The 13,730-nt window shown below is 41.2% G+C and overlaps 1 protein-coding gene across 2 annotated transcripts in view; it reads left to right on the forward strand.

Annotated features, from left to right (window-relative positions):
- Positions 1-13,730, forward strand: part of FAM124A (family with sequence similarity 124 member A) — a 44,491-nt gene that overhangs the window by 10,748 nt on the left and 20,013 nt on the right. The gene's annotated exons all lie outside the window — the stretch shown is intronic.

A 13,730-nucleotide genomic window follows, 5' to 3' on the forward strand; every position in this document is an offset into this window, starting at 1 on the left:
AAATGACGATTTTTTTTTTTTTTTTTTTTTTTTTTTAAGAACAAGGAGCACTTTTTCAGTCGTCTTTCTACTCCAACCACTTCCTTAGTTGTAGGAACATACCGCATCCTCAGCACTTTGAAACGCAATAATGCTTATTCATGCATGGCTACTAGTATCTCTCTCTTGTCAAAGTGCAAAGTGATGCCTGTCTCCCTGGTTCACACATAGACATGAGCGTTATTTATGCCAAGCAAGCACATCAAAAATTCATAGATGACAAATTGTGTTTTGTAATCGGGATCTTTAGGAACCATGAAAATCGGAGGGGAAGAAAGCTGTCAGTTTTTTCTCATTCACACATTCTGACTGAAGCGTCGAGAGGGTTATTTTCTATCTCCCATGGTCTTCAGTGAAGGACTTTTATTGACTGCAACAGGAGCTGGATCAGACAGTTTTTGTAATGTCTGGCTCATGAGCTGATGTGACTAGCAGGGAACTTGCTGTCTTTCCTCCATCTGCTCAGTGTGTGTGTGTGTGTGAGAGAGAGAGAGAAAAAGAGAATTTAGTGCAGCTTTTTCCTAAATTCTGTTATTTAAATAGATTTCTGGATTCCCACTGTCAGACATAATTTTTGAAATGACTGGGATGCAAAATCCAGGCAATCAACTTCTCATGGTAGTAAAAGCATATTGGATTTGACTGGTTACACCAGATGTATGCCCCAGTATTTCCTCAGCTCACAATTCCAGGTAATGGACTGGGGAATATGCTGCCAACTTCCTCGTCTTTTTGGGTGGTGACTCAATTATTTGCCTAGTAGAGGCAGATAAGTTCAGAAGACGGCTTGTAAGTAAAGTGTTTCTCATCTAAAAATTTGGTTTGGATCCCTTACCAACTTTGCATGACTGCTGCACATTTACAAATAAAGGTAACAAATTAGATTTGTAAGTCTTTGTTTTTATTAAATGAGCTGTTCTAAGGGGAATTTTTTTGTTGTGTGGCAGCTACCATTTGTCATGTTAACTGTGGGCACCTTAGTGTCTTGCTGGCCACACTGTCCAGTGTACGTGGGGATTGCAGATGTATTTCAACACGAGTAATTTGTCAGTACAAGAAGATATTATCATTCCAGCAAAGACACACAAGTTCAGGAGACAGGACAGTCTCCTTCTTTCTCTTTTCTGCTTCCAATGCAAATTATACTGATACAGCTTCACAAGTAGTATTATTTAACTCTGCATTTGGAGGGGTTTGTGGGGTTAGTTTGTTCAGACAGTGCAAGAGTAACAGAAACAGTTAAATAAAAGAATTTCAGTAAAATAGAAATACTTTAATGTCAGAGGCTAGTAGTCAGTGGGTACATAATGTATTTGAAGAAGAGATTATTGGGGAAGAGAGATTGGGAATGAAAGGTGATTTGGACCTTTAAATTTCTTTGGGGAAAAGATTAAACAAATGATATAATTCTCATTACAGAAAGCAGTCTAATCAATGATGATGTTAGGCCCTAATCATAACACAGACTGTTGAAAATTAGGAAGCAAAGAATCTCAATTATCTATAGCTCCTTCATCTGAAGCTCCTGTTCCAATGAAGTGGAGTTTATCTAAACCAGAAGGATTATAAGCTAATTTGGTTTTGTGGGGGTCTTTCTAGATGAACTCCACTGGACAACAGTTTTCCACAGACATGCCAAGAAAAGGTTAAGAGATTTAGCAGGTGAATTAACTACAGGTGCCTATGTCACTGCAGCTGAGCAAACTGCAGGACTTTGCACCAATGCAAAGGTGTACAATAACCCTACACCCCTCTAAATCAGAAGTAGAATCTCATTGACTGATATACAGCAATGGAGGAATCATTCTGTATATGTGTTTATTTTTAGTACTTTTTTTCCCTAAGCATATGGCAGCAGTTATCAAGTATTACTTCAGCAGTTCAAAGCCCTGCCTGGTGGGTTAGTTGGACCTTGGGTCTATGCAACATCTCACTTTTCTTTTTTGCCTTTGTGTCCCAGCTTCAAATAATCAAAAAATCCTTTTTTACTGTCAGCATTCATCTAGCATTTGTGGTTTTGTACAGCACGTAATTTGGGAAAGAGTATCAAAGTTTCTAGAATGTGGGTATTTCTGCAAGAAAATGCAGCAGCAATCTGCTGTGCGGACTCTGGCTGTTGTCAAGGTGACTGTGCCACTTTGCCTTTTCTTATTGAGTAGAGCAAAAAGGCCAGGCAAACCTGTCCACTGGATGCTGCATTTTGAAGTATTACAGCTTTCAGAGGTTCAGCAGTATGATTTCAGTGAAGAAAAATGCTGGTTATTTTTTTCTGAATTCTGGTGTGTATAATCATTTTTCCCTTTGTTCTTTAGGGGGAAGTGTGCTTTTGCATTTTGGTGTGCTCTTCATTAATCTAGGAAATGTATTAACCTTCTTTTTGCTCATATTTTTAATTACCTTTTCAATTATGGTTTTCAATTACCATTAGGGATCCCTAATTTTATGTGAGAGAGAATTGTGCTAGGCACTTTACACCCACAGAAGAGACCTTTACCCGAAGTACTTAATACCAAAATATAAAGACCATAGGTGGCATATGGATACAGACAGTTGGAATCACAAAGAAATAATTAATTAGTGTTGGCTGGCACAATAAGCAACAGTCTCTGTACATCATCATTTTAATTATCTTCTGATTGCTTTGAGCTATGTGTTTCAGGGATGATTTTCGACCAGGGAGGAGGAGTTTTGATGGGGGCTGCTTATTACCTCCTCTTCATAATCTTTGCCTTTATGATAATAGCTCTTCAGAAAGACCCAAACCAGAAGTGGACATTTTGAAGAAAGACTTTTGTGATTAGTAACATTCACAAAGGATAAGAGGAAATGGCCTCAAATTGCACCAGGGGAAGTTTTATGTTAGATATTAGGAAAATTTCTTCACTGAATTGCGGTCAGGCATTGGAACAGGCTGCTCAGGGAAGTGGTGGGGTCACCATCCCTGGAAGTATTCAAAAGACGTGGATGTGGCACTTAGGGATATGATTTAGTGGTGAACATGGCAGTGCTGGGTTAATGATTGGACACGATGATCTTAGAGATATTTCCCAATCTTAATGATTCTATGATTTTAAATATTCCATACCTAGTCAGCTCTGGAGCCATACAACCAGATTATCTTAGAAATAATTGTGTGATTGAGGGTTTTTCTTTTATTTGGTTCTTTTTTTAGCTAGGCAGTGAGGTAGCTGCCCAGGTAGACATTTGTACTGATCCAGCGAAGTTGGTAAATGAAACATAAAATTGGTCCCTTGTGGAAGAGTTTAGAGCATTTGAGATAGCAAAACCCTGTAGCACACATTAGTTTGTGTTTTGCTTCTCAATGAGGTAAAGGGCTCACTCACCTGCTTTGCAGTTGGAAAGCTGGTAATTCACCTTCCCCTGCTCCTCTGCCTTTCTTTTAGCAGCTAGGAAACAGCTGAGTCCTTCTGGGGTGTTTTTAGGTTGTTCATACTCTTCAGTGGTAAACCTGAGAGCTGGGATATTAAAATTTTATTTCCATGTTGCACATACCCATGTTTCTAACCCATGGAATTTCACCCACTTTCTGGTTCTAAAAATTAAGCACAAGAAAGTTTGTTTTGGCAGATTTAAGATATGTGGGTTACTGAGCGTATCTCTTTTTAATACATTTTCTGTTTGATATTCTGTTCCTATGCTAGTATAAATTCAGATCTCTGTTTTTGGATTTGGTCAATGTTTGGTCAACATTGTGTCAGTGTCATCTGCATCAGCTCCCTGGGCTGTGACCCTATGGGAAGCCCACGCTATAGCAGGCTCCTGCCAGAACCTGCAGACCTTTGGAGAGAGGAACCCACACTGGAGCAGGTTTGTTGGCCACACTGCAGTAGTGAGTTCCCGAAGGATTGTACCCCATGAAAAGGGACCCACGTTGGAGCAGTTCATGAAGAACTGCAGCCTGTGGGAAGGACTCACGTTGGAGAAGTTCATGGAGGACTGTCTCCTGTGGGAGGGACCCCACACTGGAGCAGGGGAAGGACTCCTCTCCCTGAGGCGGAAGCAGTGGCAGAAATAACGTGTTGAACTGACCATAACCGCCATTCCCCGTCTCTCTGTGCCACTGGAGGAGAGGAGGTAGAGAATGGGGAATAAAGTTAATCCCAAGAAGGAGGGAGGACTTGGAGAAAGTTGTTTTTAAGATTTATTTCTCATTATCCTACTTTGATTTAGATTGGTAATAAATTCAACTAATTTCCCAAAATCAAGACTGTTTTGCTCATGACAGTAATTGATGACTGATCTCTCCCTATCCTTAACTCATAAAACTTTCATTATATTTTCTCTCCTCTGCCCAACTGAGGAGGGGAGTGACAGAGTGGCTTTGGTGGGTACCCAGTGTCCAGCCAGGGTCAAACCACCACAAGATGCCTTGTAACAACAGCATACAGAGAAATGGCTTCCTATTACTTCTGTATAATTTCAAAATCTGTCTGTCTTCAATGAACTGTTAAAGATGATGAAAACTAACCGGAAGCAGGAAGAGGAGTGGGTTTGATTTGGGCTTTGAAAAGTCTGTCACAAATCTTGAATATCATAATATAGTTGACTACTTTAATTTAGGTTTGTTCTAACTGATTCTGACCCAGGCACTGGTGGACTGGGTATTTTCTAAGTCTGTTTCTTCAAACAATGTAATTTAATGAGTGTAAGGATGTAATTATGTTCTTTTATTGCTATGCAAAGATATACTGTAGTCTGTATTGTTTCTTATTTCCATAGAGAACTGAGATGCTTTTACAATGGCTGGCAATGAGCTGTATTAAATACAATTGTAAAAACAATTTACAGTGGGCTTGACAGCATTAATCTGTATTTCCAGAAGGTGTTATTATAAAAGAAAGACTAATTAAAGTATGAGGAAAAATGCAAGAGGAAATTGGACCCAAATCATGTAGAGTCAGCCTGCAGCATCTATCAATGTTGCAAATTCAGGTGTTCTATATAGTAGTGAAATCTGAAGTGTCAGCTCCTGTGGAAAATACATATGTAAAATAAAATACATCTTCTGCATATCTTGCCTGGCCTGTGTTATACTGCTAGGTGTAAAGAGCAATGGTGCTTCCCACCATGTCTGGGTGAAGAAGGAAAATGTAATTGTTACATGCCACTTAGCAGTCTTTGGCTGTGCAAAATGTATTTATGTAGCTGGTTGTCATCAAGTTCCACCGTGATGAAGGACCAAATGCTTGCATACAGGATAGAAGAGTATGGTACTGAATCACAGAAGGTTAAGGTTGGAAGGCTCCTTTGGAGGTCAGGCACAATCCTGTGTAAGGACATGCAAAAAAGAATGTGTAATTTGGAATCAAACCTAGATTTGACTTTTATATGCCAAGTGTGTGGCAATGAGCACAACATGCCATTCTTCTTGAAAAGACTGAAGTTCCTGTTCAAATCTGTACAGCTTGGAGTAACCCACGTATCTCTAGTTTTATAATTCAGAGTTTTCCTCTTTGGGATCATATAGCATGCACCAAGCTATGTGTCCCATGATTAAATTATTTCCTCCTGGCTTAGTGCTAACTTGGGATTTCTGTAGCGGGGGTGTAAGTGTACCCTAAACAGTTACTGGACCAGAGCTATCAAAACATTGTTTTCAGTTGTTTCGTATAGTCTTTTCTGTCCGTATGCAGTCAGGATTTTTTTTCCTGTCATATAGATACAGCAAATGAAAACTGGACTAGTTATTAAAAAAGAATAATGTGTATGGATGACAATCTGAATGTTTTTCTAGCTCCTTTTTTAAGCACACAGTCATAATCAAAACCATATAACCAAACACATCCTCTTTTTTTTATTACCAAATATAATTCAGAAGCATAGGAAGTCTTTGATTGACTGAGCTATCAAGTGCCATACAGTTCTAGTAAAAACTTAGAGGAAATATTTCAGAGAAAGTTAAATTGGATTATTTGGTGATGTGGGTTAAATTTCCCTCTGTGGAAGTGTTACTGCTGCTGTCGCAGAAAACCACAAGGAGCTAGGCAGCCATTTAGTGGGTGTTTTACCCTGAGAAATGGGTTGCAGGAAATCCAAGTTCAGCTGGTACAGTGATGAGAATGATCTGGAAATCATTGTGATGTCTGTCTGAATTGTTAAAGCCCAAAGAGGGAAGCTAAAACAATAAGTCTGTCCCATGGCAGCTTCTGACTCAGAGGCACTAGTTGGGGTAGAACAGGAAAAGCCATCTGAGTCACTGAGTCAAATAACAAAACACTTGTGAAGGCTGAAGCTATTAAGACAGTTTCTGCTAAATGTGCACTGTTTTGACAATGCCAACAATCAGTTTCCTCATTTTATGACCATAGTGCATTATCATGGTGCATTTCCTTTAATGTGAACTTTTAAAAATAAATAAATAATGTTTATTTATGCAAGCTCGCTGGGGAGCTGAGACATTTGGTAATTGGTGCATGCCGCATTCTAGAGCAGTAGATGTCTTCTGCCTGCCTCGTTTTTGTTGGTACAACATATTTGTTAATTAGTAGTTTAGAAAAAAAAATTGTATCTGTGATTTCTGAAAGGTTCATGAAATCATCATCATCACGGCTGGGCTTCGCGAATGAAGATTTGGGAAGGGCTCTACCCACGTTTGTTACAAGCACGCTGGTGGCTAAAAAGGCCAATACGAGATAGGCACGTCCGGTTGCAAAAGGCACAGCAGAAGGACTCCTTAGATGGTATATTCTGCAAGGCACGATTCTTTCTGCGTTGTCTTTTCTCCTCAAGGGTGATCCTGCGTGCTTTCTCAAAAGCATCAGCTGCTTTATAGATGGTGTGTCTCCAGGCCTCCCGATTGGAGGCCAGAGTAGACCAGTTATGGTCATCAATATGGCCAAGGTGACTCCTGGCTTCCATCATATGGGACCAGGATGAAGCACCAAAAAAAAGCATGCCTTCTGTTCCTGCTTCCCTTATCCATCAGATGGTACAGGGTAGATCTTTTGAGCCACACACTGCTGTGTGGCTCAATCTGAAAAGATTGAGATTCAGCTAATTTTCCACTACTGTCAAGTCCAAATGAGTCCTTTGCTGTAATGCTAATATTGTTTGTTGTCTACAGAGACACAAACGTGGCAATGCTTGACCATGTCTCATGGTTTGATCTCGTATTTTCTTTGGACATGTCTAGAGTGTAGATGTTTTGCTGTGGCTTCTGCCTGCTCTCTGGCTTTTCTCTGTCACCTCTTTCTGGTACCAGGAACATTTGTGCAAAAGTGCAAGGTCATTAAAAGAAGAGGTCTGCCTGAAAATTAACATTTATAGCCAAAACAGTTTTCTGACTGCCACCAGAAGACACAATCCTTAATACTTCTTGTCTGAAGGCTTCTTTTCAGTATGTTCAGCAAGCTCTTTTAACTTGCATCTAGACCTGACATGTGGGAAGCACTGGAAACACTTAGCTGGGAATAGTAGGGGGAAGAGTGCCAGCAGTAAAGTCTTAAATTGTTTTAAGCCCATCATAAAATCACACTCTCAGTTAACTAGAGTACATTGTGTGCGGTATGGAGCTCATTGTTGGACCAAATTTGTTAGCTGCTCAAGCATACAGTGTTTCTTGGGGTTTTTTTTAAGGCAGTGTTCTTTGTGCCCTTTTATAAAAAACACATTTTTGAGAATCTCAGCTTTACATAGGAGTCAAATTTTAAGAGAACACAATGCCTGTAATGACAAGACTTTTAAAAGTATGGTGTTGGATGCAGTTTGTACAGCTTTTGATTTACTGGTGCTTACTGATGGGAGTTTTACTGAATTACTACACATTGCAACACTGTACAGAATTTGGTATTTATACCGAAGATCGGTATCTGGGTTCTTTCCAAGTACAATCTTTCCATATCTTCCTTTAGGAAGATTTATGATTGGGAAGGACGTATTTCTATGCAAAACTTTACTCTTCTAAAATGGAAATCTGCAGCCATTTGGAATACTGCTTTCTCTGTTTCAGTTTCATGCCCTCTTCCCTTCCCTCCCCACTCCGAAAAAGTGAGATCATTTTTTTTTGGTTGAATTCTACATACAATATGAAATAACAAAAAAACAAATTAATGTCATAGTTGAGCATTTATAATTAACACACCTTCCCTATATCTCTCCACTGGACTGAATTTAGCAGCAATATAGGCTGTTACATGAAGTCCCGCATCTTACCCTGATGGCTCAGGCACATTCATGCCAGCATCACCAAACTCACTGGATCAAATCCTCTGAGCAGCAGCTCACCGTTGTGCTTCAGTTCCCCACTCAGGGCTTTCTGATTACTGTTTCTTCTTGTGCATTTCTGAAAGACACAGAATGGCAATTGCCAGCTGTTTTCCATAGATCAGGAATACTCTTCAGGATATCAAAATAAATTTACCATGCTGTTTCTGTTGTGGGTATTGAGTCTCCTGTGAGAATTAATCTGTGTGATGAAGACATTTAGGCCCTAGATAGGCAAATGGATGTAGATTGTGGCTTTTGAGTGAAGACAGCTGAAACAGTCAAGACAGTTTGAGAATGCCAAATCATGTGAATCTGTTTTGCAGCATGTGCAGACTGAGACACCAAGACAACTCTCAAATTGTGGCAAACTGTGTGGAAGGGAGGAGAGAAAATTACAGCAGCTTACATCCAGGAATATATCTGTAAAGGTGTATGAGCATTTTGGGGTTCTTGCTTTTCAGCAAGTTAGCAGCTTAATCTGTGGTTGAGGAGAGTATTGAAGGCTTCAAGTGCCCTCCAGAGGATAAGTAGATGATAAGGTTATTGGCTTTTTAAATTGGAATTCTGATTATTTCTAACGCTGCTGTTGCCAATGTAACATAAGGTGCCAGCAGCATATTTTGAGAGAGGAGAACAGCAGGCAGTAAGAATAAAGGAGCTCACAGAGAAGCTCGTAGCACTGGCAGAAAAATCTTTCTCTCTGGTGGTGTTTGTGAGGAATTGCCAAGCAGTTTATTCCTTGTAACCATGGTGTGAAAGCACCCACTGTAGGTTCCTAAGGTTGTCTGCATGAAGATCCAATACACTGTCTTCTCAGAGCTGGAAGTCTTTTTTTTTACTGGGTGCTTAATATACAGTAAGCACAACCTCTGCTTTGATATGCCTACAGGCTCCATAAAGCCTAGGTAAACTACATGGACACACCACCAAGGAGAAGGCTGAGGGCCAGGGACATGGGATTACGCAGCCAGAAACACAGTATGACGTTCTCATCCCTTTCCTTTTACCCTTCTCTGAAGGGAAACATGATGTGAACATGTGTCATCTTTCTTCACAGAGACACTAAATTTCCATAGGTTTCATTGGAACTAAATGAAAGGCAGTGGGACAAATTTTTGTCTCCATGGAGAAAAAAGACTGTAATATGAGTTCGAGTTACCTCTTTTCCTACCCTCCAGCTGGACAGTCAGCCCACAGGCAACACACACATCCCTTTATACCAAGTATGAACTGTTTCTTGGCTACCAGGTAGTTTGAGGATAAGTGAGAAAGCTGTGAATCAAGAGATGACGGAAATGGGGACTGAGGACATATCTGTGACCTAAGGAGTGTCTCTGACTCTTTGCCTTACTATGAACAGTAAGCTGCCTGACTAAAGGAGCCAAAAAAGTTGGTTTTGGAGGATGTGGTGGAAGATATGATAATCACATAGTTCAAGAGTTTTTCTTCCGTAACACTTATCACAAAAATACTTCTCATTTGACAAAGACTACAGCAAGATAAGATACTAGAACAAGAATGATTTTCAAAATATGCACATAGGCACAATTTACCCTCCATTTTAGTTGGACAGATGAGGCATCCAAGATGGAAGGGTGTACAGTAGAGAGTGATGGGCCTTATCTGAAGGTTTGATTCTGTCTCTCTCCTTGGGCTACAAAGGGAACCAAGTACAGCCAACCTCCTGCTGGAGGGATATCCTTCAGGTACCTAACTCTCCCTGGGATGACTCTGTGCCACAATAATTGTGATTCCTATAAAGAAGATGGGGGCCATATGGCTCTGAAAAGGGCCAAGACAGTGATCTTGGCACCATATAGACTGTATGACTGCAAATGGGAGAGTGAGCATCAGAGTGCTGTTGCATGATCCATGTAGGACATGTAGCTACACAAGTGCCGAGGCCAACAGAAGGGAGTGAGCAGGAATTCATGGAGAGGTGAAGAATGTGAGATGAAGTGAGATAACCCCTTTCAACAGCAGCTTAGGTTGGTCATGCAGTTACCCTTAGGCAGGTCAGGGGAAGGTAATATGTGGAGGAGGGATGATAATTCACTGGAGCTGTAGCATACTGAGGAGTTTCAGCAATAACTGCACCATCTACATTGCCTTTGCTTGATCATGCAGGGCCTCTGTGGACATTAAGTATCAATTTTTGATAAGATTCATTCCCTCAAGGTTGGTTGCATGATGTACACTAAGGGCAATGATGCCTCTTAAGACTATTCATATTAATATACCGGAGAAGGCTTTTTATCTCCATCAGACAGATAATGGGCTTAACTTTTGAGCTTTATTTTTGCAATGTTGTTGTTGTTGTTGTTGTAGTACAGCAACTGGAGGAGCAGATTGACCATTTTGCTATGCTTGTTTGTATGCTGGGCTGTTATGCACTGTCTATACTACCTTAGTACAGATGGAGGCGTGACCATCCTGACACCAGCGTAGAACGCTCAACTGCAGCTCCTCAGGAAAATGCTGCTCTGAAGGGAGTGTGAAAGAGGTTCCTCCTCTTGGCTCTTTGCTGTGCAGAATATCCTCTTCTTGCTTCTGAACATCCTTCATGAGTTTGAGGCGGTGTGCAAAGCAGGGCATGCTGAGAAGCACATTATCCAGCAGCCCTGCATTTGTCAGATGCTATTAAACAGCAGGGAAAGAGAATGGAAGAGCTGGTGAATCTGTCACATCCTGCTTGTTCAAAAGATTATTGATGCTGCATAATTCATCTAAGCATGACCTAACAGTGAGTTCTGGTGCCAGAGGTGTCCAGTACTGCTTCTGTTGCAGCTGCCCATAAAGTGACGCTCCTTGTTTATGAAAATAGCCTCTGCCTTTATGTCCACCCATGAGCCTTTCACTTAGTACACCAAAAACGGTTGGTCTTGCCTTGGACTCAAATAAAGTTTGAAGATTCTGTTCACTGAGAAATTCTACCACTTTGACATTTCTTTGTGTTTTGGAATGTGATTGAAATAAGGAAATATGGACATTTTCTGTGCAACAGAAATCCTGGGAAATTTCAATTGGAAGTATTATAGTGCTTTTTTTCTGACATTATTTATACAGTGTTTGGGGCTATTTTACACTCCCACAGATGAAATATTTTCATTGATTAACAATGAAAAAAAATATGCTGATCTGCAATGTTCATTCCGAATTATTTCATTACTTCCTGATAGCAGTTACGTCTTGATAATGAAGTACTGCTTGACGGGACTTGCAATCCAGAAGCTTGGCACATTTGCTCTTACCCTCTCCCATTGCCCGATTTACATCTCTGATACTGCATCATGCAATTTAGTCGAATGAAATTTGAAATCTTACTGCTTGATGTAGCGATAAATGAATCTGATCTGTACAGTGTAAGATATGTTCAGGTGTTGGTTCCCATGAAGCAGCATGCCGCAGTGGAAAAATGGAAGTTAGCATTCCAATGTTCAGGTTCTCAATGCAATAATGCAGGTCAGCACAAAAAAAAAAAAAAAAAAAAAGTCAAGTATTTTTAGGTTGGGTATTTCCTCTGCGTTTCCTGAATAAAAGATTGAAAATGTGGGTGACTAGAATATTGAAAATATCTGCCAAAGTTTGGAAATGCTTTTTCCCATGCACAAACTGGGGCCAGGAACCAGTCTGCCTGGACAATCTTTCTTTGTTACAAATTCAGTCCTAGCTCACATACTTTCCAAGTTTGCCTAACCCTATAGGTAAGTCCTCATTAAATACCTCCTGGTGAGACAGAGAGATCTTTAGGTTCACACCTCGTTTCACCAAAAGGAGAGATATTTCAGAGAGACAGATACTTAAATCCTTCCTAAACTTCTCTACAGGCTGAGTTTAGTCCACTGGAGAAGCCTGGAAAATCAGATCTCATTTAGACTGCTGATGGTGACTTCTCCTGCAATTAAAAAGGGGTTGGAACACTGCCCGGAGAAGGACAGGTCTGGTTTTTGGTCAAGAGGGAATGCAACCTGGGTCTGTCACAGTGTAAAAGAGGGACCAGACTGCCAGGTCATGGCCATAGTTTTGCTGGAGCAAGCTATGCATGAGAGCCAGGGCCAAAAAACATATGAAAGAGGGAGAATTCTGTAATCTAGGATTATGCAGGTGGCATGGAAGAAAACTCTAGGGACATTTTGCCTCTTGTGTTGTTTAATGTTAAATGCATACATACTCCAGGAAGAAGGAGTGTTAGCTCCAGTTCCCCATGTTTGCAGATGAGTCTAGATGCTTCCCAGCTGCTGGGGTTGCTGACTTGATGTTGCACCCACTTGAGCCTGCTTTGGGCCAGGAGCCCTGCCTTCCTGGCCAGCTGCTGTAAAAATGGTGTTACCAGATACCTGAATTGTCTTGGCATCTCTCAGGGATGGTGGCTGCCCCCTCAACCACCACCCTAAGGGAGCAGAGGACTTAACCCATTCGTTCCCACTTCACCCATGGGCATTTGTGTCACCAGATCATAGAATCATATAAAAATTTAGGTTGGAAAAGACCTCTAAGATCATCAAGTTTGACTGTTAACCAAGCACTGCCAAGTCTGCCACTAAACCATGTCCCTAAAGGCCACATCTACACATCTTTTAAATACCTCCAGAGATGGTGACTCTACCACTTCCTTTGGCAGCCTGTTCCAATCCTTGATAATGCTTTTGGTGAAGAAATTGTTCCCATTATCCAATCTAAGCCTCCACTGGTGCAACTTGAAGCCATTTCCTCTTGTTTTATTGCTTGTTACTTGGGAGAAAAGACCAACCCCCACCTCTACTACAACCTCGTTTCAGGCAGTTGTAGAGAGCAATAAGGTCCTCCCTGAGCCTCCTTTTCCCTCTGCTAAACAGGCCCTCAGCCCTCCCTCAGCTGCTGCTCCTAAGACCTGTTCTCTATACCCTTTCACCAGCCCTTGTCATAGCCATCCAGCTGGGCACCTCTGGCCAGGGAAGGGCTGAGCAGCTCTGGATGCCGAGAAGGTTGGCCTCTGCAGGCACTACTGTTCCCTTCAGAGTGAGGGGAGAGGAAAGGAATGAGGAAGGCAAGATCATCCTCCACAGGTTTTTCAGAGGTGGCTGCCTCTCTCCATACACACAGCAGGGGATGTAAGCAACCTATCCTGTCTGTTCTCTAGCCAAGGCAGCTTCAACTTCAGAGAAGTCAAACCGAAATGAGATAGCTGGCACAGACAGACTTGACAGGACCCACTGCTTCCTGTCATATTGTCTTTCTGATGAAAAGATGGTGGTTTCTGGGCAGGAAGAGGAGGGAAGGAAGAACCACAGGGCAAGACTGCCCTTCTGCTTTGCAAGACTTTCTTTTATTTCTGCTCAGCAATATCACATCAGCAGCAAAATAAAAATAATATATAAGAAGGACCCATACAAAGCTCAATTGTAAAATATCAGGTCTGACAGCCCCACAGCATTTGGGCTGATGCTTTAACCTCTCACAGGTGGTTAATAATACCTAACAGAAGA

This window comes from Pseudopipra pipra, chromosome 2 (assembly GCF_036250125.1).
Source record: "Pseudopipra pipra isolate bDixPip1 chromosome 2, bDixPip1.hap1, whole genome shotgun sequence".
Lineage (NCBI taxonomy): Eukaryota > Metazoa > Chordata > Aves > Passeriformes > Pipridae > Pseudopipra > Pseudopipra pipra.